The sequence below is a fragment of the Plectropomus leopardus genome, chromosome 12, assembly GCF_026936395.1.
Source record: "Plectropomus leopardus strain MGB_pleo_1.0 chromosome 12, ASM2693639v1, whole genome shotgun sequence".
NCBI lineage: Eukaryota > Metazoa > Chordata > Actinopteri > Perciformes > Serranidae > Plectropomus > Plectropomus leopardus.
In genome coordinates, this window is record NC_142187.1 from 30,916,993 (window position 1) to 30,940,912 (window position 23,920).

General features: G+C 39.4%; 1 protein-coding gene across 1 annotated transcript in view; it reads left to right on the top strand.

Annotated features, from left to right (window-relative positions):
- Positions 1-22,719, top strand: part of LOC121950977 (uncharacterized) — a 39,817-nt gene extending 17,098 nt beyond the window's left edge. The window contains exons 6-10 of the mRNA XM_088085008.1: positions 5,868-5,977; positions 17,188-17,284; positions 17,518-17,678; positions 17,803-17,863; positions 18,433-22,719. The gene's annotated coding sequence lies outside the window, so the exon portion shown is untranslated. The remainder of the gene's footprint in view (positions 1-5,867; positions 5,978-17,187; positions 17,285-17,517; positions 17,679-17,802; positions 17,864-18,432) is intronic.
- The last annotated feature ends 1,201 nt before the right edge of the window (positions 22,720-23,920 follow it).

A 23,920-nucleotide genomic window follows, 5' to 3' on the forward strand; every position in this document is an offset into this window, starting at 1 on the left:
GTTTATTTATTTACTAATTTTTTGTAATTTTTTCCCCTTAAATAAATAATTTTCAGGTCTTTTTCTTGTCACCTTTTACTAAATTATTGTGGTGTTCAGTACATTTCTTGTCAAGTTGCTCACTGTCTTTTTCTCCATGTTTCAGAAAGAAATCAAACTAATTTACTCGGGTTTCAAGGGGTTAAACAGCTTATCAAAGGCATCTGAATGCAGCACAAGGAAACTAATGTTGATCCAGGTTTCAAAGGGTTAAATGCTGAAATATTCTTAATTTGATAAACATTTATTGGAGAATGTTTTGACATACTTTTTCTGAGAGTGAGGCACACACAAAGTTGAAACTCTATATGAATTTTACTGATATTAGTTATCTATCCTAGAGGTTAACGTGAGTTTATGAATGCTGTTGCAAGAGTACAACTCCACAAATAAATATGACGGATCATGTGTGACTCAGAAACTCTGGAACCAATATTGCTTTGTCTTCTTAATTCAAAAAGCATGCAACAAAAAGAAGCTTGGCTTGGAGTATCAGTCACTGTTCACAAATGTTGGGGACCCATTTGTCCTTTTTCATAAATGTGATATGCATTTATGAAATGAAAACCAAATGTTTATGACTGATAAATTGCTTGGCTCAACCCACTACCATATGTGTCACAGAGATGGATAAATGTGTTCCTTCTTCTGTAACGTGCAACAAACTGCACACAACAAAAACAAAAAAAAGAAAAAGAAAAAAAACATAATAGTGTATCTTTATCAGCATGTTACTGGATAAGCCTCATAAATTAGAGCGAGAGATAATAATGGAACGCAGCATGAAAATAATAACAGCTCTCTATAAAACCTAATAAAAACATGACTGCATATATCTGAAGCAGCCAAAAAAGAATTTTCTACAATGTTTCCACCACTTTTAAGGAAACCTCTATTAATAGAGGTAAATAGAAACTAGTATTACCACCATGTGGTTGTATAACCTCCACAAACCACTCAAGTTGTAGTCACAGTTTACATCCATGTCTGTGAAAATATGGACTTTACACACATCTTCCCCCAGTCACCAATTCAGTATCTGTAAATGTGTCCCCTCTGTTCCTGAAATATGATGTTGAGTGATGGACAGAAAAGTGTTTTATGCAGAAAGTTATGATATCACAGTGAAGTTGACCTTTAATTTTTTGGATAAAAATTTTTATCATTTTGACCGAATAGACATTTGTGTGAAGTTTTGTCATAATTAGCATTATTAGAATTATTGCGTCATGGCCAAAAGCATATTTTTGTGAGGTCACACCGACCTTCAGCCACAAAATCCCATCCAGTTTAGTCCAAGTAGACATTTGTGCTGAATTTGAAGAAGAATTTAAATAAATCCCCTCACTCATAAGAGTGAGATCGATACATAGTCACTGGCCTTTGACTACCAAAATCTCAGGAGTCCAAGTGAACGTTTGTGCCAAATTGAAGAAATTCCCTTCAGTTTTTCTTGAGATATCGTGTTCACAAGAATCAGACGGTTGCAAGATTACACATACCTACTCTCTACGCTACTCAGGTCATTATTGAGTTCAAGTGGATATTTGTGCCAAATCTAAAGAAATACCCTCAAGGCCTTTGTTAGATATTGCGTTCCCTTGAATGAGATGGTTGCAAAGTTAAATTGACCGTGATCTTTGACCTATGGCCACCTAAATCATATTAATTTAATGTTGAGTCAAGATGAACGTTTGTGCCAAATTTGAAGACATTCTTTCAAGGTGTTCTTGAAATATTCTTGAGTAACGGCCAAAACCATGTTTTGTGAGGTCACACTGACCTTGATCCTCGTCTTTGGTAACCAAATTCTAATCAGTTTATTCTTTAATTGAAGTGGATGTTTGTGCCAAATTTGAAGAAGTTTCATCTAGGCTTTCTTGAGATACTGCATTTACAAGAATGAGATGGATGCAGAATCACAGTGGCCTTTGACTACCAAAATCAGGTCAATGTGGTTTGTGTAAAATTTGAGGAAATTACTTTTGGTTTGTCTTGAGATATCATGTTCACAAGAATGAGATGGTTGCAAGATCTCACCCACCCTTACCTTTGATCACCAAAATCTAATCAGTTCATTACTATGTCCACGTGGATATTTGTGCCAAATTTTTAAGAAATTCCCTCAAGGCCTTTGTGAAATATTGCGTGTAAAAGAATGAAATAGTTGCAAAGTCAAATAGACTTTGATCTTTGACTTATGACCACCAAAATCTTATCAGTTCATCAGTGAGTCAAAGTGAATGTTTGTGCCAAATTTGAAGGAACTCCTTCCAGATGTTCTTTAAGGATTCTTGAGTAATGGCCAAAACCATTTTTTGTCTGCACACTGACCTTGATCTTTAAATTTGGACACCAAGTTTTAATCAGTTCATTCTTCAGTTCAAGTGGATGTTTGTGCCAAATTTGAAGAAATTCCCTCAAGGCTTTTGTGAGATATTACATTTTGGAGAATAAGATGGTTGCAACATCTAATTGACCTTGACCTTTGACCACCAAAATCTTTTCAATCCATCATTGAATCAAAAATATTTGTGCTAAATTTGAAGAGATTCCTTCAAGGTTCTTTCAAGGGAATGAGAGAGACAGACGGACAGTTTGAAAACATATTTCATAACATATTCAAAACACAAAACATATTCTGTTTTGTTAAGAGATGCATGCGACAGAGGTTTTTCAGAGACGGTTTCCTCTGATCAGCAACTGTACAGTTGGCCCCTTCACACACTCGCAGGGACTCTGACAGATCATGAGGCAAGTGTTTGAGATAGTTAAGATATTGTCAGACATTTTCCTCGGTCACTCCTCCCATCTGTTTCCAACCTGCTGGAGGGACCAAACAAAACGGTCCTGCCAAGAGATGGAGTCAGTGAAATGTTTGAAAATCCATTGCCTCGCAACTCATCAGTAATGAAGTGTTTGAAACAATGCGGGCTGGAGAGGAGGAAGGGGAGGAATGAGACAGCTTCAGGCCCTGTGACAAATCCTCTGCAGGTTTCTAATGTCTGTAAGAGTCACACAACACTCTGACCGGGCCATTAACAAACTCAAGTCAGAGGCTCGGAGCCGCTTTTACTAATCAGTGTCTTTTAAAGTGACATTCAGTCTTGACTCAGTGTTTCACTTTAGATGGTGACGGTGAGAGAATCACATCTGGGCTCTCTGATGGGCGGACAGTGTTCGGTTGCTGAAGTAAACTCCAGCATGTTTTGCAGTCAAAATTAAATCAGTTCAAAATCATTCCAAAGAAAGCAAATGGTAGGGTTTACCAAAAGTTGAACGGTTCATCTGACAGTAATAACTCACTCTTTAACCACTCTCTGAGCGAGTGTACTTGATGTTACTGTTTTTGTGAGAATCAGACTCCAGATTATAGGTTTTCCCGTATAAGGACTCTGCTTTCGTGTATTGGCGCATAAGATAAAAATTAATAGTTTTTTTTTCTAGGATTTTAGGAAATGAGGGGCTTAGCTTGGACATCTGTGGGGTGTGGGGGATCCTCCACTGCTACTTTTTTTCTTTTTTTATAAACAAGCTTTATTTTGATGCTATTTAATGCACTCTGGAACCTTATAAATAAAAATAATAAAAGAAAATTAAATTTACCGAAAAAAATTATAAAGTCCTCCAAAAATCATAGACAAACACAGGATAGAATAAAGTTATAATAAAAATGCAATAAACAATATCATTAAAATTCTGTACAATATATAAATTTAAAAGAAAGAGCTTCAGTGGTGGCTTGTGCAAAAAAATACACAAAATGTCCCAGAAATGAGCAGATGTTTACAGTACGAAGTATGAAAAAAGAATGTACCAACACACTTTAAACTCCTCTAATATTGCCCCGATACTTCAAACGACAACTCCCTGTTACACAGTCAGTCACTTTTGGATGGACAGGGACGGCGTGTCAATTTCCGCTCGTTATACAGTATGCATTGTGTCTGTCCAAAATTTGAAATTTGCTTCCATTTTCATTGGACATGTACACTTTTCAGCTTACATTAAATGTCCTAAACACACACACACACACACAAGCCGCTGCTTCACATTCAGTGTTCGATGCACAAAGCACCACATACCCCAGAGTTACGCATAAAAGAATGGGGATTATCTTTTCAATTTACCCAGCCCTTGGTGTTATGCAAACAAGATGGAGTGGAGAGGGAAAAAATCCGGTTAGTTGGACAGCATGGAATCTATTTCTTGAACCCAGAAGAGCGAGATCTGTCAGGCTTTAAGTCCTAATATGCTGCAGCTGATCCCTCCAGCTTTCACAGCCTCATTCCATCTTTCAATCATAAGATTATAACAGATTCTTAATGGGACACAGACTCCACATTCCCCAAGTCCATAAAGGCCTACAGGCATCCAAATCATATTGTTCACATTCAGCTTGAAACAGTCTGAAGATGACAAAAAGTCTGTGACACACACACACACACACACACACACTGTTCTCATCAGGCGATGGCCGGGAGCAGAGGGAGGTGATGATGTGCACATTGTGCTCAGCATCACTGGTAACTGTGAACCTGAAGGGGTACAAAAGAGTTGTCATTGTTTGTGGATGAGAAAAGAAGGTTGAATTTTTGGAAACTTTTGAGTAGACAACTGCCAAAGCTTTCCAACCAGTTTAATTTTGTATTAGTTTGCTCGCCAAATCTAGGTTCCAGATTTTATTTTTTTTTAGTATGAAATTCTCTGTTTGCTTCCCCAGACAGTGTTTCCTCACTGACCCATGACGAAGTCCTGGTTGACAAAATATTTGATTTGACTCAGTCAAAGCTCATATTAGCTTCGGTGAAGCTTAAGATTGTCTTTCTGCACAAACTAGGACAGTGGATCTTGTCCCTAATATACTATGTGGGCACAGCACAGTGGCATATCTTTGTGGCCCGTATGGAGAAGATGAATGATAGAATGACTATGAAGAAAATTGGTGTGTGAGTACACTATCAAGATGGACTCAAAAACCTGGCCCTGTCCTTTAAAGAAGTATTTCACTGCAGGAAAGATGGTCTCTTCATAAAACTAGGATGTCTGTGGAGCAGAAAGAGGGAAATGCTTTTTAAATTGGTGCAACATGATTAGAGAATACAGAGAAAAAACGAGTTTGGCATTCGCTTTTATTCAAGAGGCAGAAAACCTGCAACTACCAGAATGCACTGCACCTCAACAGACCACTAAACGCACTGACGTTGTTTCCAGTGGTCCTTTTTACACAATGGTGGCCAACTGGCAACAAACAGTCGCATATTACACTTAAACAGTAAACTAAAACATGTCTCTGAAAGCATTTGAGGTTAGAAATAGGCAACACAGTAACAGAATTTTGGTTTATATTTGATCAGCCCTGTTTAGTTTTACTGACTAATCTCAGTTTTTTTAGCCTCCATTTTCATTATGTTGGAAACAGCATCGTGCCCAATTCCTGTTCGCAAATTCTCACTATTACAGCCAAACAGGGCACTAAAATGTGTCTCTGAAAACATTTTAGAAAAGAAATAGGTGGTTCAGTCATATAATCTTGGTTTATATCTGATCATCTCTGCCTTGAGTTTGAGACAAACACCCTGTTTAGACCTCGCATTAACGTCTAGGTGATCTGATCACAGGAATAAACGGCAAACAAGATGCATTTCCGCTCCGATTACTCAGGTAACTTGTTGAGGTGGTCTGGGATGCATATGACCACATATGTTTTGTAGTGTAAATGCTAACACTGTCCTCATGCAACCCTGACAAGGATCATGTCATGGGTGCAGGATGCGGTGGTTGCTTTGGTGACAGCACGCTAACACTCTGTAACTTACCCATTTTAGGTCGAGTTGGATGGTGTGTTGCATGAGCTATACCTGTTTCTACTCAACCGAGGGAGACATTGATTTCTGCTGACAGCGATATCTCCAGCTGAACAGACACAATTGCTAAGGTGAGTGAAAAGCGTGCTACAGAGCAGCTAGCATAAGTGTGCACGTAATGACGTATGAATGAGGTATGAATGGCGATGTGTCTCGGCTGTCAACTTGTGTTTTGATCATGGAAACGTGCTAATACCAGGTCTAAACAGGCTCAAAGACAGAGGGGTGGGTCTGTCTCTTGATGCACTTCTATACTTTTGGCGTCTGTGGTGGCAGCATGACTGGCGAACAATACAAAAATACAGAAGTGCAGGCTGTTGTTATATGGATGTATAAAGAGACCTGGATACAGCATTGGAAGCGGGCCCCCTTTTAGTCCTATAAAAATTGCTCAGTGGCACATTAAGCCAATAAAGCTCAACCCAACTCCTTCATTATGGCATCCACAGAGCAAACACACAAGGCGATACCTCAACATTTTGCTAAAACAAAAAACTGTATGGCTGTAATTGCGATGCGATTAAAGTCCGTAATTAACACATTAATTTTTTTTAATCGTATTAATCGCTGGCCAACAATTCCGTCTTGAAGAGGTTGTACCAAGCTGAGTTTTGAAGCTAGAGTTACAATAGTATACCATATGAAACTAGAAGACCTACTGAATCCAGACACACCAACCATGCTGTGCAGCTTCTCAGGAAGGGTGTAGAATAACGCTCCAAATTTAGGCTACATTTTGGCAACGGAAAAACAGCATGGCCATTTCACAGGGGTCGCTTGACCTCTGACCTCAAAATATCTGTATAAAAATGGGTTCTGTGGGTACCCATGAATGTCCCCTTTACTGGTTTGCATACTGAATGCTAGCCCCATGCATTTTTTTGCTGTCCTGTCATTTGATCCCTAATCAAGACTTGGTCTGATTTTATTTATTTATTTTTAAGCAATAAAGACTCTCAGACTGTGTATAAAGAAGAATTCTATTATAGAAATGACTTTTCTTCTAAAAGAAGGACTTTGTGAATATATTGTGATAAAGCTTTGTCCCTTCTCTGAGCCAAGGACAAAAAGCTTAGTCTTAGTTTCTAATCATGTGTTGGTAAAACACAGGGGGCCTCTGGAGTGACCCGGGAACACAGCATTTAAAGATGTTTTCTGGGTCGCTGAAGCAGAACTCAACACTCTCTCACCTACATCACGTTCACGCACGCACGCACACACACACACACACACACACACACACACACACACACACACACACACTGCAGTGATTCTGCATCACTCCAAACCTAAAAGATTTCTTCAAACATACTCTCAGACACACAAACTGAAGAAAGAGCGAGAGCTTTTCGTGCTTTGTGGAGTTAAATTACACACACATGCACCCCAAAATGCAAACAGGCGAACACGCACATCCACAGTGACTTATGAGAGTCAGACACTGCTGAGTGGCTGCATTGTTGATGACAAGGTCCCGTGAAGGAAGGACAGGCTTCCTGTCTGTGATCTTGTTGTCGTGGAGACAGCAGGGCCCAGTCAAATAGATTAGTTTCAATCCTTTGATCTCTAAGAGGGAAACCAAAGAGGATCTTTAAGCGGGCACCACTTCTCAGACTTAAAACAAACCACTGGCATAGTTTTGGAGTTCTTCTGTCAACGACTTTCGTCTGACTGGAAAAATCTGGATTTTAAATCTCTTAAACCAGCATCTTGTTGGTGCGGTAACATGACAATTTGTCTGAGGCAGGAAACATTTTATTGGCGAGGTAAATATCAGCGGGGCAGACACCAAAGTATCACTCCATGGTGACATGTCAGTTACCTGGCAAGTTTGTGCAGCCAACAGGAACTGCGGTCGAACTCTAAGTCACAATATGAGTTTATTTTTCATTCAATCATGCAACACAAACTCAAACACTGCAATTTTGTTGTCAGAGACAATGACAGTAAATCTCTCTTGAAACTTGAGCAGTTAGCTTTAGGCGCGTGTGGCTAGTTTGAACATGAAAGGTCAGCTAGGCTAACGTGCTAACGTACTGTAGGTGACTTAAGGCTGAAACATTTTCCTCTCAGCTTCATCTCACTAAGGCAAATATGCATTGTGTGTATTTTGATAGCAATGCCCCCCAAATTCTCTACCTGCCCCACTAACGCTAAACATAGGCATCTTTAGCCCCAAATAATTCTCACTTTGGACGATTATTGTCACTAAAGCAAGGATACTCAGCTTGCCCGTGTCGTTGTTACATCCGACTAAAAAGGCCTAACCATCCATTAACCTCTGACCTCAAGATAAGACCCATATAAACAAAGCATAATACACCTCACCTGTACATGTTTCTAGGATTTAAGAACATTTCTAGGATTTTAAGACATTTCTTGACTTAACGTATTTGGGATTTTAAGATGTTTTTAGGATTTTAGGACATTTTTTCATATTTTAGAAAGTTTCTAGGATTTGTTTTCAGGATTCTAGGACATTTCTGGAGTTTTAGGATGTTTCTTGGACTATACGACATTTCCAGGATTTTAGGCCATTTCTAGGATTTTAGGAAATTAGGGGCTTAGCTAGGACCTCTGTGGGGTGTGGGGGATCTTCTACTGCTACCTTTTTTCTTTTTTTATAAACAAGCTTTATTTTGATGCTGTTTTATGCACTCTGGAACCTACTTAAAGTACAAAAACATTCTCATTTTTATTTTTATTGTGAATTTTAAAAAAATGTTTGGCGGGACACATTTAGCCTGTGGGCCGTAAGTTGAGTATCACTTCCACAGTGCATAAAATGCACAAAATTGAGCTTGGTTATCAAAAAGATTTGGCTAAAAACATGAAACAGTTCAGGATACATGCCTAAACAATAACTCACATCATACTGCTCCCATTCCTCTGTGAGCCTCTGTCACCTACAGTTACCCACAACACCCTTCTCTGCATATCTCCACTGGGACATATGTGTCTAATCAGTTTCTTCTTTACTCAAAATGGATGTTTGTGCCAAATTTGGAAAAAAAAATCTCTCAAGGTATTCTTGAGATATTGCATGACCAAAATGAGACACAGTCACAGTAACCTCAGTCTTTGACCTATGACCACAAAACCATAGTTAGTTAATCTTTAAGTCCAAGTGGACTTTTGTGCCAAATTTTCAAAAATTCCCTTAAGGTGGTCTTGAGATATCACGTTCACTAGAATGAGACCGATAAGGTCACAGTGACCTTGACCTTTCACCTTTGACCACCAAATTCTACTCAGGTATCCCTTGACTCAATGTGGACATTTGAGCTAAATTTGGAAAAAAACAAAACAAAACTGTAAAGGTGTTCTTGAGATATTGCGTCACAAACACCTTTGACCTATGACCACCAAACTTTAGTTAGTTCAAGAGGATGTTTGTGCCAAATTTTCTGAAATTTCCTTAAGGCATTCTTGAGATATCGCGTTCACCAGAATAAGACGGACGGACTGCTATTATCGGCACAGAGGCATAAAAAGCATGATTTTTGAAAATGTAACTTTTGGTGAAGACCACATTATGACTTGTTTAGGAGCCGAAACCCACATTCTAGGACCTTACGCTTACTTGTTACTTGGGAAACAATGAGTCGGTCCCAGCTCTGCCAGTAAGTCAGGTTGTACTGTATATTTTCAAGCTGTCAATACGCCTCTGCGCCAAAGTCAACACGACAAACTCTGCCGTGTATAATTATGCTCCGATTAAATTGTTTGTGATCCTGCAGTTCATTTAAAACCTCTTGACATTCCCCGACTCAAACACTATCACTCACACAACTGCTCTCTGTATTTGTCTTTAATAAACAAAATCAGCTCTTAGTTGTTTTCTGTTTATTCTCCGCCGGAATTTGATTGCCCTCCAATCAAAACACTTGGATCGCTCCGTTGTATTTAGCATCTAACATCCTTTACCCCGCCATTGTGCTGCCCTGCTTCGGTTTACTGCATAAACAGTTATTTGACATGTGAGGTAAACATTTCATGTCATTTCTGCCTCACAGAGAGACGGAGGAGAAACAGAAAGGCAGCAAATGGTGGAAATACTGACTTTCTTTCTGCCATAAACTTTCCTTCCTCTCCGAGCAGACGGCGAGGGGAAAGCATCATTATGAAGAGGTCAAATTAATCTCTCTGTCTGTAGCTTTCATTGCTTTTCATGTCTTCTCCGCTACATAAACGTCCCCGATGACCGGCGACCCCGAGGGAAATTCTTAATGTACGCCTTTATGTTTCTTGCGGTGGAAGCCAAAGACGGAGCTGCGTAGGCTTCCCGCCAAGTTCTACAGTGTCATATGAGGGTCATAAATCAAAACTATTATGAGGTTTGTGTAATGGTACAGTATGGAGCGGTTATGGAGAGTCGTGGAGGAGACAGATTTGATTGAGCTCGTGTTCTGTCATGCTGCTGATGCTGGTGTGGTTGTTGGTGGCCTGGTGGTCAGACAGACGGTCCTTCAAACACAGGAGCAGGGTACAAAAACCCGCTGTGTCAGCAAATATTCGGCCTGCTGAAGTGTCCTCACGGGAAAAGTCAACCCGGAAAAACAACCAACCACCGGAGATGTACAGTAGATTTTCAAGAGCCTAAATCAGGGATACTCTACTTGCTTTGCTTGGGAGCCATTTTTGCAAAATAACAGGAGTCCGCAGGCCAGTCACGGTGGCTCCGCACGTGTTTGTAGGATTTTAGGACGTTAATAGGATTTTAGGACATTTCTAGGATTTCTGAACAGTTTCAAGACTTTAGGATATTTCTAGGATTTCACAACATTTCTAGAATTTTAGGACATTTAAAGGATTTTAACACATCCCTAGGATTTTTGGACATTTCTGGGATTCCAGGACATTTTTAGGATTTTAGGACATTAAAACAAAAACTATTCTCAGTGTGAATCATTTTATTTTTATTGTGAATTAGAAAATGGTTCAGGGGCCACCCCTCACTCTGCCAGGAGCCCGAATTACAGGTCACAAGCTGAGTATCACAGGCCTAAATTATTTGTTTCTCTGACTGACCAAATGAAGAAAAGATAACACCAATGTGGTTTAAAATCAGAATTACTTTAAAATATCTCAAAGTTAAACTGCAGGCTGCATCTCCTCTAAAGTTGTTGCATATAGAGAGACCGATTTCTGCTCAGACTGTACTCTGAGTGTGTTGTTGCAGTAAAGCAACAAACAGCAAAACATGCTGCATTTTGGTTAAAAACTGCAACACTTGTCTTTTCGCTTTTGGGAACCAGAATAACTCTTGCTGTCTTGCTTTTACTGCCACCATCACTCCCTCCACCCGCAAAGAAAACCTACAGCCAAAAGGAGCAAGTTCAGGCATGTTCTTTGGGTGTAGCCACAAGTCATTCTGGGAAATGTAGGAAACTGCAAACTGAAGTTGAAGAACATGAGGCAGGTTAGATACGACACTTACAATTGCAGATTAACTTTGACCGCTTGCTTTAAGACCTCTGCCAGTGAAAACCAAGTTTTTAATTTTATAATGTGTCATTATGGTCAGGCATTATGTTTTCGGGCTTTGCTGTCTATTCCTTGTGCGCAGACTGAGCTGTGTTTAATAACATTTATAACTATGAGAACTGGTCTCTCTGGCTGATATTAAAGCTGTCATAAGTGCAAGGGTTAATGAATTTGTTGGTATTTTTTCATTGTGCGTAGGTGTTTTAAAATGTCTACATGTTACTGTATATTCTCGTATCTTTTCATTGTGGTTATTATTGTCTGTAACTTTTTTCTCATGCTGCTTTCTTGGACAGGTCTCCCCTGGAAAAGGGATTATTGACCTCAATGGGACTCACCTGGTTAAAAATGAGTTAAATAAAAAGAAAAAATTCGTCTGTACATCCATAATTCTGTTGCTGCGTCAGTCTCATTCTCGTGAACTTAATATCTCAAGAACACCATGAGAGAATTTCTTCAAATTAGGCACAAATGTCAGCGAAGACTCAACAATGAACTGATTAGATTTTTGTGGTCAAAGGTCAAGGTCACTGTGACCGTGTCCGTCGCATTCTAGTGAACACAATGCTGTAAGAACTACTTGAGGAAATTTTTTAAAATTTTACGCACACGTCCACTTTGACTTAACAAATTTGGTGTTTGAAGGTCATAGGTCAAGGTGACTGTAACCTAAAGATAAACATGTTTTTGGTCATGACTCAAGAATTCATACTCTAATGATGACAAGATTTCACAGAAATGTTTAATAGGATAAAATTATGAAGTAATGACATTTTATATCCAAAAGGTCAAAGGTCAGCTTCACTGTGACATCATAATGTTACACAAGAACACTTTCTGGCCATTATTCAACATCGTATCTCAATAACAGAGTGAGATATTTGGTCAGATATTGAATTGGAAAAGGAAAGATGTGTGCGAACCATCCATGTTAATACCGACATGGATGTAAACTGTAAATGCATCTTGACTGGTTCATGGAGGCATGCGACCATTAGCTGGTAATTTTTAAATTTTTCTGTGCTTCAAGACATGAGCAAAATAAGCAGTCCTTGGCGGAGTTAATACTTTCATGTTAGAAATGTTCAGTTCAGTCACAAAAAAGCGTTTTTATGAACATAAGAACACTTTTACCGGAATTAGTGTTATCCCCGTCAAAATAAAAGTCTCATAGGAATCTAGCTGAGATTTTACAGGAAAATGAATCACCTGTTCACCTCATAGTGCAACAATGTACACTTATTACACAAAGAAGCAGCAGGCTGATACCAGCAGAGTAACGCAAAGCAGAGGAGGTCGCTTCCAGCCGCAGTGGGGGCGGTTAAGAGGGAAATTGCCAGTCTGACATTGTCTTGGGGGCTTGAACCCAAAGAACAACATCCATGTGTGCTGATGGCTTGATTTTTTTCCTGCTTTAAACCCGTAAATGATCGCTTGCCAACACAAGCCGTGTTTGAGAGAACATTTATGTTCATCTCTATTTTTTCCGCGGACTGTAACCCGAGCAAGACACACTTCTCTGTCTGCTGTGGTGCTGGAAACTTTACAGTAAACTCGACTGGCATGGAGGCTGCCCCCCCCGCCTTATAGCCCTGCACCCATCTTTTCTCTATCCTCTTTTTTTTGTATTTATACATATGCCTCACCACCACAAGCCAGTCCAAAGAGCATCTGGTTCCTCTTGGGCCTGCGGTCACAACACTGAGAGAGTGCCACATCAAAGCTGCCTCCATCCAGCCCGCAGAGAAGAGAGCAGAGCGGAGAGGGGAGGAAGAAGAAGAGAGAAAATCTGGGACACATTCTGTTTCACACACACACCGCAAATGTGTCTTTGCTCATGGAAAACTTGCAGCGCACATCAGTGGTGTTGCACTGAGAGGCCATCAATCTCCACGCTCTGACCACTTCACTCGCACAGATAGTCTGACTTTGGCTCCCACGCTCATCTTTTTACAGCTTTACAGGCTCTGGCAAGACGTTTTTAAGCTCCTAAGTTTGTTGTCAGTTTCTATTGTATTAGTGTTACATCATTTTTATACAATTATGTCAGTGAAAATGAACCTCAGCCTCTGTTTTGTGTGTGTGTGTGTGTGTGTGTGTGTTTGTGTGTGTGCTTGGAAATCTTTAAACAAACAAATCCGCACTGTTAAAAGATCAAAAATTCTCTTAATGCCTTTCCTGTTTTCAAGCCTGGACACGTACACACACAAACTCACACACACAGACAGAAGATCAAATGTTGAGGCGTCTTGATGGTACTTTTTTGAAATGTGACCCTCTAGTAATTTCCCCGTCACTCAGAAGGCACCAAACACACACGAATGTGTGTACCTGCCGCTTCCTGCTGCTCTTTGAGCCCGACAGCTGAAAACTCAAAGAGCAAATTTTCGCTCTGCACAGACACGTTTGTGACAATTGATGTGAACAGTAATGAATTGCCATTAAATTACATTCTGTCTCTGCCCTAAAGCATCTAAATTAGTAACAGATGAAAGTACAGAGGGCCCAGGAGGGTGGAGCGCGCGGAGCAGGGGCGTAATTATGATTTCAAAGGCGGGGTGGGGGGACACAGTTAGTACAGACACGTATCATCAAAACGCTTTTTTTAAAACACTCCCTCCTGAGTTAGACGAGAGCACAGCCATGTTTTCCTTAATATAATTTTGATATGTCTTTGTAAAATTGATGGTCGAGAGCGAGAGAGAGCAAATAGTGATAAAAGTATCAGTGTATTGATTCACTCCATTAGCGAAAAAGATGTTTTTATTCTAAATGCACTATATTAATTTTGACTCTTTACATGCAGTCTGTGCTTCCTGCAGCTGCTGGGTCAGCTGTTCCTGCTGAGTCACAGACACAATAAATTATCTCGCCAAAATGAATAGGTTTGCGTTAGGCTGGACCCAAATATTCAGCTACTCGAGTATTCGTTTATCGGTTAGGTATTCAGTTCTTGATTTAGGCATTTGGATAGTTGTTGATTTATTCTTTGCAGAGGACGAATGCCATTTCAGTGTTTGTGATCCTGCTTCTGCGGTCATTCATTTTACCTAATTTATTGGGTAAATATTTATTGGGTTATTAACGGGTTTATTGATGAAGTCGAGCCATTTCGTTGTCAGTGTGAGCAGCACCGGAACGTAAACACGTGAGCCCCCCACAGCTCAGCCTGATTGGAGTCCTTTCCTGCAGCACAGAGCAGGTGAATTTTAACATCTTCAGTAAAATGAGTACAGTTAACATGTCTGACACATAACCACATTTAAACGCTGGACACAGACTGGTGTACTGATAACTTTGGGAAAAAAGTGTTTCCTTTGGAGTTTTGCAAATTATGGCTTTTTCACTTCACCTGAAGTACCACCTCGTGCGAACGTAAAAACTTTTCTTTTTAGTGATAAATGGGAGTTTTTTTCTAAATGCATGAGTTGCCATTCGGTGTGTTTTATATTTGCAATTTCAGTTTGCACAGTGAGGGTTAATGGAAACCCGCCTTGTTTTGTGTGATGGTCAACAGTACAGGACAGTTTTGTATTGAGGGTGATATGATTTATACATTTACTATCCAGTAACAACCAGGTTCATTGAGATCAAAGTATCTGAGCAGCTTCTTCATTTCAGTGATACATTGCTTTCATATTTTTGTTTTAAAGACACAATATGGCCTCTTGTATCTGTGTAATACAAACAACACCTAAAATCATAAAAATACATCATGTACAGCACACAATATTCCCTCTCATAAATGTTTACAGCATGCAAATATAAAACCTTTATTAACTGGCACTAGATGCCAAAATAGTCATTTATTCATATGAAAAGTTCCTTTTATTACTTCAGACTTCCTTCTTCTTAAGCCCCACCATAAATAAAGAAGTCATCAACTTTTCTGGTTAAAAACAAGTTCCTAAAAAAGTTCAGCTTATTTAAAAGAGATGGCGTGACTTAAAAAGGCGGTGATGGATGCGCTTTCGTCTCTTTGGCGGAGTACTTCATCTCCCGGCGTCACCGCGATCCGCAGTGAGATTTGCGTGGCTGTTCTGCGTTCATCTTCCTGCCACCTGTGAGCAGAACGTTCTGGATGGTCAGGGAGCATTTCACAGCTTTCTGTTCCTCCTCCTCAGACTCATGCCAGAGCCTTTGAAGCATGCAGCTGCCTGTCACACCCAGGGGAAAACCGCTTGGACAGAAATAAAATGAAATCTCTATATCTGACTTCACGGCAGCCCTTCAGCAGAACTGTAATTTATTGTTGATTCCCTTTTTTCATGTTTTGTGGTGCGACGCTGCCCTGCAAACTTATTATGTTGAACAAAGGCTATTAACACGTGTTTTTATAAAACACCCAACAGAGAGCTGGGACATCTGCTGTCTCCGTCTTTGTGTGAAATTAGAACTAGCTGGACAGCTGTTTTAAAAACTGTCTTAACAGTGTGAACATTTTGTGCATGAGGTCCATCAAATTCTTGAATACAAAGCTTACATTAAGTCTCCCACTGGGATTAATGCACTACAACTTTTATATATAATATAAAGTTACAAAAAGCTATACATTTAGAATCTATTGAAAATGTGCACGCCCAGGCCATTTTTTGGTCTAAAAACTCAAAAATAAGAAATGCTTTGATGATGTGGGCGCTTTCAGTGGGCTCTCCTTCAGCTCCTCTAAATTTGTGCCAAATGAGTGCTATATTTAGACTTTTATGTCTATTTTGCAAATCTTGTTGGTGCTTTTTGTGGTTGGCTTTGGACGGTGTTGGCGTGTGGCTGAGAGTCACTAATCGGTATGAGGAAATCAACTCACCAGACTGTAAACTTTCCTTCTGCTCCAGTAAACATGGAGAAGATTGGCAGCTATACTAGCATCCTGCTGCATGTATGTATATATATGTGTGTGTGTTTGTGTGTGTGTGTGTGTGTGTGTGTGTGTGTGTGTGTGTATAGAGAGATAGATGCTGAAAGGTAATTTTTCTTACCTATATTTAAGCTATATAACTTGCCATAACTTAACCTCAATATTGTTTCTTACCTAAACCTAACCTTTCTTACCCGAACATAACCTACATTACTTTACTTACCTGAACCTATTTCTGCCTTTGTGCATTTTCTCAGTTTTAGTTGTGAATCTACACACACATTTTTGCGTCTGGCCCCAGGTGTTGTCCAGCGCAACCACGTCTGAAGACAAAAGTGACAAATATGAGGGTAACATTTGCAGACAGTGTCTTTTGGAAGACGTTCATAGTGCTTCATTTATGCTGTCGTTCAGATACAAAGTGACAGAAACGTTCGTTTAACAAATAAAAAAGAGAAAGAGGTCTGAACACATCTTCTCTTCTGCAACTAATGATTATTTTGATAATCGATTAATTGGATTAATCGGTCGATTATTTTATTATTTTTAAAATAAGCATTTTTTTCTCCCATCACTTTTATCGAAAACAGATGATAACCACAAAATACTAAATATTTCAAAAACTAAATGTTGACATCTTTTCCAACATACCATTATGTTTTCTTACGTTTAACTTGAACGTATGGTGTTTTTTGTTGAGACTTACCTGCTGTTTAGCTCTCCTCCTCCTCACTTTTGCTTTAGATGCTTCGTCATAACTGTCATGCTTACGTGCCATGCCGTGTCACTTTTGCAAATTTTGCAGCTAACACACTTCCTTGTTTTGCATAATGTGATGTGCTCCCAAACTTTTACGTTTTTATGTACGAAACGTTCTCTCTGCCTCCCAGTGAGTTTCCAACACATTTAATAATCGATTTCATTGATTTGTTGTTGCAGCCCTAATCTCAACCCAGCTGGCTGACGGCGCCATCAGACTGTTGGACATCCTTCCTTACTTCCTCAATTCGAATGCTGCAAAGAAGTATGGGGGGAGGTGAGCTTCGTTATTCAACCGTGCAGCATGCAGTGTTTAAGCATAATGGCAGCTTTACTTCTTGTTATTTATCTCTCTTATTCCCTCTTTAAAAACACTTAGTGCCTACAAAGCTGGTTTTTCTGGTCACTAGAAGAATGCATGATGTATATTTATGGTTATGGGTGTGCTTTTAGCATAAATCACTGCTGCTTCAGTCGGCTGAAGGCCTCTGCTTCCTCTTCTTTATGCAGAGCAGCACGATGTCGAGTCAGCCTGTGTGTTCACCAGCAGCTGGCACCACGGAGGACAAACGGGCCTGTCAGAGAGGGCCAGAGGCCGCTGGATGGGCCAGAGGCCACTGAAACCACAAGAATCTTGACTCTGGCATGGCAGAGCAACAGGCCTCTTTTAGGTCGGTTTACAGAGAGAGAGGGTCATGCTGCATCATGGATGTCAAATATTTTGTCTTTTTTGGCTTGTGCCGGTAATTAAGCGTCTTCCCTCCCCTCCATTTTTATCTTTCTGTTGTTTTCCAGAAGTGTGCTGCAGCTCGTCCACCGTGAAAAACAACCTCAGCGGTCCTGGAAATCGCCTTAGGTAAACAATCCATCACAGAAAACATGACAGTTTATGGGCTCTGTCAGTGTTTCAGTTTTTATCATTATTCCTCTGAGCCCAGAGAGTGTTTTCATATCAGCGCTGCATGACGTTACGCTCTGCTTACTGTCAATCACCTCACACCCGCATGAGGACCTGAAGGTCTCCTGGAGGAAGCAATCGCTCAAAAGCTTTTTGCCTGACAAACGTTAATGTAACATCTGGGGGTTCCTGTGGGACTGTAAGTTTTTTTAAAGTTATTATAAGCCGGACATGAGAGAGTTTGTAAATTATATATATATTTTTTAATTGGGGGAAAAAAAAGTTTTTCTTCTCTATTGTCTCACTTGTTTCTGGGACTTTTTTCTATTTTTGGGGACAGTTTCTCCTTGACCCTGCACTGCGACACAATGGGATCTCTCATTGCACATGGGAGTATTTACCGACACGACAGATGAAAAGACCTCCCTCCCCTCCTCTCCTACACCTCCTCTTTGCTTTTTTTTCCTCTCTGCTTCCCGCTCCCAGTCTGGATTGACTTAACTGTACTGTTTCAATTGTCTCTGCAGCAGCAGATGTCGTCCATATTGAAAGTGAACTTGGAGCCAGGTTTTCTCGGCTGGGCTCGATGCCGCCTCGTTTGTTTGACTCATTGTTTGACTGCTGAGTTTTTCCAAGTATCACAGTTGTTCTTCTGCCGTTGGAGCAAACATGGGTCAAGTACAGTAGTGTTTGCAGATACATTTCGCATGCTTTATCTCACTTAAAGGGTCACTTGCATAATATTTTGTGCTTTTGTCAGGCTGGAAAGCATCATAGGAATTGTAGGAATCAGTGTTTTTTCAAGCTTGGTATTAGGATATACCCAGATATAAATGTTGCTGCTCAAAATAGTCTTTGTTTCTGAGAAATAAATCAGCGTCTAACTTAGAGATTACCAAATTCTGATCTTTTTCCCTTAACCCCCGCTTCAGGGAAATAAGGAGCAAAAGAATAAATCAGCGGGAGTTCCTTTGCTGTGTTCATAGGCTTCTCAGAGGTTTCTCAACTCTTAGAAAAGATAAAGATTTCTCAAGAGCTGAATTTAATGAGTATAAGAAATACTTCTTCTTCAAGCTCCTAAGAAATAGTCTTCCTTTTGTCTCTGCCCAATACTAATTTTAAATTAGCGTGATCACCCAAGTGCTGTGTTTACATCAATGCTGATCAGAGCTGATAAATACCGGTGACCAATGCAGAGTCATTTGACCTGGGTGTAAATGCGGATTTCCCATTACATTAAAAAGCCAGATCTTAGTGGGTGTTGGTGGGTTTTTCGTCCAGTGGAAAAGAGGCTTAAAGCCAGATACCATCCATCATACAGTTAAAGAGCACTCAGTCATTTAGTATTTTAGTTCCATTAGGTTTAAGGGAAATAAGAGACGGTATTTGATCAAAAGTCAAAATCTGTGCTGCAGAAGCTGAGACTCGGAGGAAAATTTTCCTGTTCACAGTCGTCTATTCATTGTCTCAGCTTCTTGCTTTGAGATCATCAAATTCTTATCTGTTTCTCCTAAAGGTTTTCTTTTGGATCTTACTGTCATCTCAAGAGCTGATTGTTTCAGACAAAGATCAGTGCAGTGAAAGAGAAAAAGAGCATCTTAAGATCTTCCCTTAAGCAGCGAGATGCAATGACGCGCCGCCACATGATACCGCCCGAACAGTGCTTAACATTCGTCCTAGATTAGTCTGCGCAGAGTTGAAAACGTTAGAGATGTGTGAAAAGGAGTAATCACTGTAACACTTTAGCTGGCGTCGACGCTGCTTAAACCAAAAAAAAACCCCCAAAAAACCCATACCCACAGAAAGGTATACTCATCTGCTGCAGAGCCATGCACACAGCTCTAGTCTTCTGGCAATGGGAAAGGAGTCTGTAGCCTATTTTTAGCAGGTTTACGGGTGTTCAAAACACCTGCATACACGCTATAATTTTGGTGGGAAAGCAGAGTACCGGAGAATCAAGTAAAAGCATCCACAATAAACAAGTACAGCTGCAACAAATAGTTGATTAATCGAAAGAAAAACTAATTGCTAAATATTTTGATAAACCTCTAGCTTTTTGGTTATTTTTTTATAAATTATTTTAAGGTTCTGGGGGTGTTTTTTATATATAAATAATTTATAGGGGTTTGGGGGTGTTTTTTTCTATTTTTTTTTATAATTTAGAGGTTTTCAGGTGTTTTTTCTATTTCTTTAAAATATCTTCAGCTTTTTGTTTTGTTTTGGGTTTTTTAATAATTTTGAGTTTTGGGGTTTTTTTTTATCCTTTTGAGACTTTTTGGTGGGTTTTCTGTTTTGTTTGTTATTTTTAGTTTGGTCATGTTGTCTCTATTTTTTTATATATATTTTTTAACTTCAGGGAAACTGCTGAGACGTACTTGCATTCGTGGTCCAATTAGTCCACAGAACGTGCGATCATAACATGATGAATCAAGATTTATTTACTGTATTTTCTATTTATTTAAAACCTTTAGGGTCTTTACTAGTATTTAAAATGCAAAACTGTGAATTTGAGCTGCACAGCATGAGCTTATCTGACCCATCGGTATCACTGTAGGGTTGAAGAGGTTTACGGCTAAAATAAGTCACTAAAAAACACGTTGGTGTTGCTGTCAGTAACTCCTCAGGCCTGATCTACAGCAACAAACAATCAACAGCAAAACAATTTACGTCCCATAACTCAGTGTGAGTTTTATGTTCATTGAGCGCCACTCCCTTCTCATTCCGCCCTTTACGGCACCCTCCAGAAATGACACAAACGTCTACGGGGAGACATGAAGAGAGAGGCAAACAGAAAACAGCGCAGTCATCCAGTTCTTCAGAAACATGGTTTTAATCAGAAACAGAGAGACAGTAACTTTGAAATGTCCCCACTCACATTCATCTGCTCTGACATGTTTAGGGACACTGATGATAAAGACTTAATGCAAGAAACATGTTAGAAAGATCCCTGAGGGTTTAAAGAGAGAAAAACAGCATTTATAAGAAAAATCATGATGATCAGTGGCATCATAAGGCCTGGGTGTCCGAGGCTTCAGTCCCTTTTTACATATATTTGTATAATACTGTGCAAAAGTCTTGGCCGCCCTAGATTTGTTGTTTTAGCAAAGCTGTAATGAGGATATACGTATAAATCAATGTAATGTAGCTCAAACAAGTAATATTTAGCTTTGAACATGTTTTGAATGCAACCTGGTGTAAATACTCCACAAGCTTAGCATTGTAAATCCAATATATTTGAAAAAAAATTTAAAAAATTAAGAAAAAACTGCAAAAAAAAAAAAAAAGAATTTAAAGAGGAAAACTAAGGGGGAAAAAAATGCCACAAAATGTTAAAGGAAAAATATCACCAAATATTTTAGAAATCACCCAAAATTTTAAAATGAACATTTAAAAAAAAACTGTAAACATTTTAAAAGAAAGAAAAAAATGCCTTTTTTTTTAAATAAAAATAAATCACCCAAATCCTTTGAAAATCACCAGAAATTGTTAAAGGGAAAAAATGGCAACATTTAAAAAAAATAAAAATTAAAAAAATATATTTTATATTTAAAACATTCCTTTAAAAAATCTGCTGTAAAATGAATACAAAACTACTATAAAAAGTTGTATGCGCCTCCCTTAAGCCAAAATAAAACAACCTTTCCATTGCTTAAAGAATTATTTTACATGCCTCCTCCTTTTTGCACATAATGAAGAGTTCCTAATAATGATAAAATGTCCCAGATCTAATAATCTATCCATACTTAAAACTTATTCCACCACTTTTAACAAAAATACATACTATTTTTCCAACTCTAGTCAATACATTTCTAATAGTAGCAGTTAACTATTCTGTTTCTCCTCAGTAGTAATTGCTAACAGCTGTCAATATTTTTAACATCACAATTTATAATTTGAGCTTTAAAAAAATTGTTTTTGCCAAAGTGCATACAAAAGCATCAAAATAGAGCTTGTAAATCAAAAAGGAGAAACCCCCCTGGGCCCCCCTACAGACGTCTTGGCTAAGCTCCCAGTGCCCTTAAATCCTAGAAACGGCCCTGATGATAATATTCTGTAAGACATGTGAGGATACTAGGTTTTTCACCGGTTTTACTGTCCCATTGAGCCTTTTGACAATCAAAGCAGTCTTATTTCCACCTCTCAAAGATCGCATTCCTGCAGCGGCACAAAGAGGGTGCACTGATGCTTTGATTAGCCTCACAGGACAGCACAGGGGTCAACACACCAGAACAAGCCTCCCAGTTTCACCTCCTTGCCTCCAGCCGCTCCCTCTATACAGCTCTTCTTATTATTAAAGCCCCTTCCGGGCTTCTTGCAAATCCCATCAGTCTGTTTGTTCGGATCTCGCTCCGCAGCTTTTCCGGATCTTGAGAAAAGGAGGAATTGAGAGGGAGAGAGAGAGAGAGAGACAGAGGAGGGCTGGAGTCACTCTCCCAGAGCGTGGATCCAGGATTAGAGGAAAAAGAGCAAATACCGTGGAGCGTATAGAGGGAGGCAGCCGTGAGGGTTAAGACGCCAAACAATGGAAATTAATTAGAACTCCCTTAGTGCAGCGTTGCTCTACTGATTAAGGATTGGAGGATTATTGGATAAGCACATGAAATACTGTTTTTGTGTTCAGCGAGGCCTCCTTCACCATCACTTCTCTCTATACGTTGAAAGCTTTGATGAAATCTTTGCACTGCAAAAAAATGTTTTGCAACTTTGTGACAAAAGTTTGCCACAACCCAGTTAAAATAGTTTATTATCCTTTAAACTCATTTTCCCCTCTTTTGCTTCCCTTTAATGGTTCAAAAAAATCATCTTGTTTCACCTTGTTGGACAGCAGCATAAAATTTTTTAAGCAGGCATGATTATTCGATTAATTATTTTTAAAAAATTCTATATTTAACTTAATTATCAAGTATAAATTTCAAATATTGACCACTTCAAACCTCTCAAATGTTTTTTTTTTTTTTTTGCTTTGTTTAATTTAAATTGCAAAAAACAAGTAATTTGTCACCTGAAGGCCTGAGCGGGGATGAAAGCACCCTGCTGCGTTGCCTCACGTTGTTGTGTCTCGGCCAAAAAGTTGCACATTAACACACCAAACTTTTTTTAATGTGGATGTCCCCCTGCTGTCTGACTGCAGTATAGGTCATAAAGCCTGCATCTCCACGACATAGGCCAAAACTAATAACTCAAAGTACATGCCAAATATATTTTTCCAAAGATTGGTTCTCTCACTGAAGGTAGTTCTCAGCACCCTGATGTTTGTTCAAGTGATCGTTTTTATGATAAATTTAGTTTTAATAAGTTATTCAATTAAATAAAAGGGGGATTTTCACCATGACTGACAGCTGTGACAGCCAATCCGTGCACTTGCATTCAATGGAGATACTCGCAGTTCGTCTCACAGGTGTTTTGGTGGGAACTCCTCCACCGCAGATATCGCTACTGCACAGACCTCGGCTGCAAATGACGTCACCAGCACAAGATGGCAGCAGCCGATATTTAGCCTCACTTAAGCATACAGGGGTAAGTGGGGGCATCTTTATATACAGTCTATGGTTTTAACAAGGGAAACAAAAAATGGTATCTCCAGTTTGCTGTATCGATCAAATTGTCCATTACGAGCCAGAACATGTTTTAGGATGCAGTTCGTGGATTACTCCAGTCGTTTTTACAATGATAAAACTTTCACAGCAAATCATATTTCACAAATGTTTCTATCTGTTTTTACTTTGGAGCTTTACCACTAAATTCTTCTCCATGTGAAAAATTTTGAAAAGTAATAAAATAGTTGTGGCGCTTTGGTGCAGATACAGTGAGTGCTTAAAGACAGGGAGGACTCTAACACTGTTGGCTCGGTGTCAGAGCGGCGGACTGGATGAGTGAAGAGGAGCTGGAGACTCTCGCCTCAGGGTCAAAAGATCAGAGAGACACAACAGCACAGAGCCACAAGTTGAAAAGAGACAGAGAGCTCGAAACTCAAGGCCAAGCCCCCCCCACACACACACACACACACAGGTGTCA